Raw genomic sequence first — 7,039 nt, 5'->3', positions numbered from 1 at the left:
AACTCGCTGTCCTCCAAAGAATCTTTCCCATCTTAAAGAACTATTACACTAATGTACAATGTGCTTAGAGTACTGTCACGAAAAGATGCATGTCTCAAATAACTAGATCCTACATGTTCTGTCATTTGAACACTATCAGTGTAGGCAGACTCTACTATCTCAAGTGTTCCAGCCTGTCTGTAGCTCTGAACTCATGTAAGTAATCAAAGACAGCCCTAAAACATTTAACCCTCTCAGTGCATTGCTTTGCTGCAGCCTGCAAAAATACACGCTTCTCAGCAGACAGGAAACCAAGTCAAGTCTGGCTGTACAGTGTAAGAAATAACTGAGCTTCTATGTTAAACCATAGGGCACTGTAGGGTTAACGGTAGTAAACATTTGCATCCTGCTGTCTGAAAGCATTTGGGTTTCCTGAGATCCTGAGTACAATTCCTCTTTCTAGCAACATGGCTGCCTGCTTATAGGTAACGTGCCTTTGACTGTACATGTTATTTGGTGTTTCTATACCTGAAACTGTGATGTGTCCTTCTAATGGTCTATTTGCATTGTTAGAGAAAGGCAAAACTGTGTGAAGGACATCACTTACAAATGTATGAGTTCCTGAATGTACAAGGCTGGCATGTGGCAGCAGTGTATAGCATAGCTTCAGGCTTGTGTTGTCCATGAAAGGAGTTATGAATATCTTTGCAGAATGTTTCTATGTGTGAACCTCTAGTGCTGCATTGTGACTTATAAGTCTAGCTTTCTTTCTTTTTTTTTTCTGTATCCTGTTTTTGATGGAATTGTATATACAAATGCATGAAAATGTCTTCAGAAACATTTTGTAAGCCACTAGAGAAAAGAAAACATGCTCAATATCGGAGCTGCTTCTTAAAGCAATTAATAATATTTCATGCTTTGAAACTATTGAAATAGTAAAGGCGTGGGACTTTTAAGGCACTAGGTATTTTTTGGTGAAATTAACATTTATTAAAATTTGACAAATTCAGTCCATATAACAACAAATTACAATAAAATACAATTGTATATAAAACCAATTGATTTCGATACTGTGGTGATGGCACTGTGGTGATTGCACATAGCAGTGTTTACAGCTCAACGCGTTTCTCCAGGGTCAGATTAACATAGGGGTTATTGGAGCTGCAGCAGACTGAGAGGATGAGCTCACAGTGCCTCTCCTCACTTGTTAGAGGCACTGAGCTCAATGGATAGCTTGGAGCCTGCAGAGTTTGACAGGCAGCACCCCCTGTCAAACTCGCTCGCAGTAGCAGCATAGTCCAACAATGTAAAACTGCCATTCAGCAATGTAAAAAAAAAAAAAGGAGGCGGCAGTAGCACCTCATGAACGCCTGTCAGCTGCTGCTATACCACTCGTTGAAAAGCAATACACCACAGATCACTTTTCAGAGGGCAGTAAGCATTACTCCAAAAGATATCACTCCCAGTTACTCCCCCCCACTGGCTGATTGGTATCCCTCCATGACCACCTCACACCCCCTGCTGACAGACCTCTCTCCCCAGCCTGTCCCCACACACCTTCTCACCTGCTGACCTGTGGATGGGGGAATCACTCCTGCAGTGTTATTGTGTTCTGCCAGTGGGGAGCCTTCCCAACCAACAGAATACAATGATCAGTGTTGCTAACTATAGCTGGCAGCACTGACTGTTTTGGGAAAAAACCTGACAGGCTTGTTGTACTCAAGTTGATTAATAGATTGACTTGTGTACAACCAGCCAGCCCATACATAGATCGACTATGGCTGGTCTCTGCTTAATTGTCTTAATTTCAATTCATGTATGGTCTGCTTAACCACTACGCAGTCCCTAAACATCCTTCCACAAACCTTTACATTTTTCCTTCCCAGATTCCTACATCCTTCTCACCTGTACATAGTGCCCACTGTCATACCCTCCACACTCCTCTCCTATACATAGTTCCCACTATCATACCCTCCACACTTCTCTCCTGTACATAGTGCCCACTGTCCTACCCTCCACACTCCTCTACTGTGCATACTATCCACTGTCATACACTTCTCTCCTGTACATAGTGCCCACTGTCATACCCCCCACACTCCTCTCCTGTACATACTGCTCACTGTCATACCCTTCACATTCTTCTCCTGTACATACTGCTTAATGTGATACCCTCCACACTCCTCTCCTGTACATAGTGCCCACTGTCATACCCTCCACACTTCTCTCCTATACATAGTACCCACTGTCATACCCTCCATACTCCTCTCTTGTACATACTGCTCACTGTCATACCCTCCACACTCCTCTCCTGTACATACTGCTTACTGTCATACCCTCCACACTCCTCTCCTGTACAATACTTTCCATGGTCATACCCTCCACACTCCTCTCCTGTACATACTGCCCACTGTCATACCCTCCACACTCCTCTCCTGTACATACTGTCCACTGTCATGCCCTCCACACTTCTCTCTTGTACATGCTGCCCAATGTCATACCATCCACACTCCTTTCCTGTGCATGCTGCTCACTGTCATACCCTCCACATTGTTCTTCTGTACATGCTGCCCACCGTGATACCCTCCACACTCCTCTCCTGTACATACTGCCAACTGTCATACCCTCCACACTCCTCTCCTGTACATACTGCCAACTATCTTTCTCTCCACACTCCTCTCCTGTACATACCACCCTCATAATACCCTCCACACTCCTCTCCTGTACATATTGCCCCCATCATACCCTCCACACTCCTCTCCTGTACATACTGCCCACTTACATACCCTCCACACTCTTCTCCTGTACATAGTGCCCACTGTTATACCCTCCACATTCCTCTCCCTCACCTGCACATACTTCCCACTTTTATACCATCCATGCCTCTTACACACAAGAACAGTTCTTTAAAATGATATTGAATATCCTTAGAGCCCTTGCACACTGGGGCGGTTTGCAGGCGCTATTGCACTAATAATAGCGCCTGCAAACCGCCCCGAAAGTGCCGCTGCTTTCATTCCAGTGTGCAAGCCCCGAGGGCTTGCACACTGGAGCGATGCGCTGGCAGGACGGTAAAAAAAGTCCTGCTAGCAGCATCTTCGGAGCGGTGAAGGAGCGGTGTGTATACCGCTCCCTTACCGCTCCTGCCCATTGAAATCAATGGGATGGCGCGGCTATACCGCCGGCAAAGCGCCTCTGCAGAGGCGCTTTGCGGTGGTATTTAACCCTTTCTCGGCCGCTAGCGGGGGGTAAAACCGCCCCGCTAGCGGCCGCATACCGACGGTAAAACGCCGCTAATAATAGCGGCGTTTTACCGCCGACGCCGCCCCCCGCCCCAGTGTGCAAGGGCTCTTAATGTTACCAGCTCAAGAATGGGCACACTTTTTTGTTCCATCTTCACACTGTCTTCCTTCTGGGTTCTGTGCCTTCGGTCACTTGCCTTGGCCGGGCTGTGTTGCTGTCACTTCCAGGCATGCTCATTTGCAGCCTCCCTCTCTCTAATCCCCCCTCTATCTCTCATCCTCCCTCCCTTACCCCTCACCCCTCTCTCATCCCCTTTCTCTCTCTCTCATCCCCTTTCTCTCTCTCTCATCCTCCCTCTCTCTATTTAATTTAATTTGTTATAACAAAAAAATGTTTGCATTTCTCCCATCAACACAGTCAGAGTTCATGGGGGAATGCCTACTGCAGAACTTTTGCGTTCTGCCGGCAGGGAGTGCAGGGAACCTTCCCCATCAGCAGAATTCAATGATCACTGTTGTCGGCTGGCAGGGATCAGGCGAAAAAAAAAACTTGACAGACTGGGTGTACTGAAATCAATCGATCTATCAGTCAAACCAGCCTGCCCATAAATGGTTCGAAATTCAGACAGTCGAATCTCGATCTGTTTATAGCTGGCTTTAGTATTGGTAAGCTCCTGTGTCTTATACTGCATTTGTGAATTTGCATTTAGATACACTTCAAATTACTGCCAGCTCCTGCCATTTCTTTAACAGGTTCTTAATGACAGAGGTGTTTACTGGGCTTCTCAATCATATAATCACTGTGATTGGAAGTCACAGGAGCCCATCCTACCAGCTCCCTATCTTCACTGTTTGACCAGAAGCTGTTGGTGATAGTGCCATTGCCGTGCAGGGGGCACACGAGTGAATGCATCCCCAGCACATACGCTGCCTGTACTTATATGTATTAGACGGTGGGAAGGGGTTAGACAAAAAAAATGTGGTTACTTTGGGCAGTAACTCAGCCTCTGTGCCCAATTTGTTTTAAGTTTTAATAAAGTCTCAATGCAGTTTTTATATTTTGTATTACTAACTTTTGGCTGTATCTGTGCCCAAACACTGTGAATAGCAATACAGGGTAAAAGGAACAGATGTACCTTTGTTTTTTTCATCTGTAACACGTCCTATTTACTTTGAATGGGCAATTAAGGAGTTTCATAACACAAATAAACATACCTGCACTTTTTTTGGCACTACGGCACACCGAAACACACAGAACATTCACATATGTGTATTATATAAATGTGCTAAAGTGTGTTGGTGTGGCAAATTGAGGGGAAATACACATATACTATTCACATATACTATGCACACATATACTGCACACCTTGCATTGTGTGAAAGTAGAACTGAGGGCAAATTATTTTTTTTAGTTTCAGATAGGTTAAGGGAGGGTTGTAACCCATGTCAGTTTTTTTTTTTTGTCCCATTGGGGAGATTTCCCTTCAACAAAAAGTTAGAGGAAATCTGTGCAAGATGAGAAAGTCCCTGGTTGTCACCAGAACCACTGTCCACATTGGAAGATTTCCCCTCTATTCCTGTTTTGGTGACAACCCAAAATTTGGCATTTTCTTTTAATCTCTGATAAAAGTAAACAGGACAATTAGAGAGGAAATCTCTCCATTCCAAATCACCTCTTTCTGTACTCTGTACTGTACCTTTCCTATTCCATATCACCTCATTCTGTACACTGTTGTAGCTCTACCCCCGCAGGAACCGCTGGTAGATTTGGGTCCTCTGCTTTTGTTCAGCCCCGTGTGAGGCTTCAACCTCACTGACATCACCAGTATACCTTTCTGTAAACCCCAGCAGGCACACAGGAATAAGATTCACAACTCTATAAAAGAATAACAGACAGTATTGGTAGGTTAAAATAATAAAAGTATCACAGGATATTGGCATGTTAAAGTCAACCAGCATAAACACAATAATGAATACACAATTTGCCTCACCAAGTCCCTTACAGGGGCTTCAGATTCTAGAATTTCCTGTGACTCCAAGGGTATAAATGGTAGCTCTCCATATGAGATAAATCACCCTAAGTGACCAACAAAGTAACAACATGGATCAACTATGCCAATTGAGAGCTCTGACAAAGGGGCTAGATTTAGGCCTTAGAATTTAAGGTTTAAAGTTGAACACAGATCTGCCCTCAGGATAAAATAATCTCAGTATAGTCTTTGAGGTGAATCTTCTGCCGGCTATATTGGGGCCCTTTGAAGATGTTGGGAAATAGGTGGTGTTTCTTTAGTCTGGGCATTACAGTATAATACCTGAGAGGTTGGCTTTAGCAAGGGTTGGGGGAATGCTGAGATGAGTACTTTAGACTGAGGCTTACCCAATAGCAGCAGTTGGATGTTAGGATTTACACAGTTGTAGCAGTTAAATGGCAGTTAAATGGTAGGGTGTGCACAGTTACAGCAATTAGAATGTAGGGTGTAGCACTCTGGGGAGCAGAACAGGTAACAAGTCTGCAGGCCAAGCCTAGAGACAAAACCAGCAGTTAGCACAACAGTGTGTGGCAAGGTCATAACTGTAGTTTCTTGCAAATGAGGACTGACAACATCAACAAGGATTCAGCTTAACTGTGGGTCTGTGATATGCTCACCACTCTTCTTCTGTAATTTTCTTGTGGCAGTTGGTTGGATGTAAGGAGGGCGGTCTCCTTTTTGCATTGAACTGTCTGGATGGCATGCGAGATGGCAAGTACCTTGGCATTCTACTCATGCGGTTCTCCAGCATCCCTAAAAGGTGACAGTCTAGGTCACGGACTGATCTTTCAAAGTAGGCACCAGAGCAGCCAATGGTGCAGGGGACTCAACTCTGTCCAACCACCTGGTTCAGGATACAGCAGTGTTCTGTGAAACTCAGCACAACTCAGCTCGGCACAGCTTTTCCTTTTATCAGACCCCTCCAGCTCTCAGGTATCACTGGGTATTGTAGCTGGTTTCCCAGTGATGGCCGTGACTTAGATCCTCCTCCAGATTACCAGTATGCAACAGCCTAAGGTCAATCACAAGCTAACTAAAGCATACTTGCTACTTCTGGAAGAAAATTTTCTGCAGCCAGTAACATAACCTTCTGTTCCACAGTATTGTACATTCCCTGTTCCACATCACCTCATTCTGTACTCTACACTGTACATTCCCCATTCCACATCACCTCATTCTGCACTCTACACTGTACATTCCCCATTCCACATCACCTCATTCTGTACTCTACACTGTACATTCCCCATTCCACATCACCTCATTCTGCACTCTGTACTGTACATTCCCTATTCCACATCATCTCATTCTGTACTCTACACTGTACATTCCCTATTCCACATCACCTCATTCTGTACTCTGTACTGTACATTCCCTATTCCACATCATCTCATTCTGTACTCTACACTGTACATTCCCTATTCCACATCACCTCATTCTGTACTCTGTACTGTACATTCCCTATTCCACATCACCTCATTCTGTACTCTGTACTGTACATTCCCTATTCCACATCACCTCATTCTGTACTCTGTACTGTACATTCCCTATTCCACATCACCTCATTCTGTACTCTACACTGTACATTCCCCATTCCACATCACCTCATTCTGCACTCTGTACTGTACATTCCCTATTCCACATCATCTCATTCTGTACTCTACACTGTACATTCCCCATTCCACATCACCTTAAGTTCTCAGCTCCCTATTCCACACCACCTCACTTTGTACTCTGTACTGTACGTTCCCTATTCCACATAACCTCATTCTCTGTACTGTACATTCCCTATTC

The 7,039-nt window shown here is 44.6% G+C and overlaps 1 protein-coding gene across 1 annotated transcript in view; it reads left to right on the top strand.

The window, feature by feature from the left end:
• Window positions 1-344: 344 nt before the first annotated feature.
• The window catches only part of ABCG2 (ATP binding cassette subfamily G member 2 (JR blood group)), a 276,283-nt gene continuing 269,588 nt past the window's right edge, over window positions 345-7,039 (top strand). The window contains exon 1 of the mRNA XM_073600840.1: window positions 345-464. The gene's annotated coding sequence lies outside the window, so the exon portion shown is untranslated. The remainder of the gene's footprint in view (window positions 465-7,039) is intronic.

Source organism: Aquarana catesbeiana, linkage group LG01 (genome assembly GCF_042186555.1).
Source record: "Aquarana catesbeiana isolate 2022-GZ linkage group LG01, ASM4218655v1, whole genome shotgun sequence".
In the NCBI taxonomy this organism is placed as follows: Eukaryota; Metazoa; Chordata; class Amphibia; order Anura; family Ranidae; genus Aquarana; species Aquarana catesbeiana.
The sequence above is the reverse complement of the archived record's forward strand: the minus strand, read 5'-3'. Positions and strand labels throughout refer to the sequence as shown.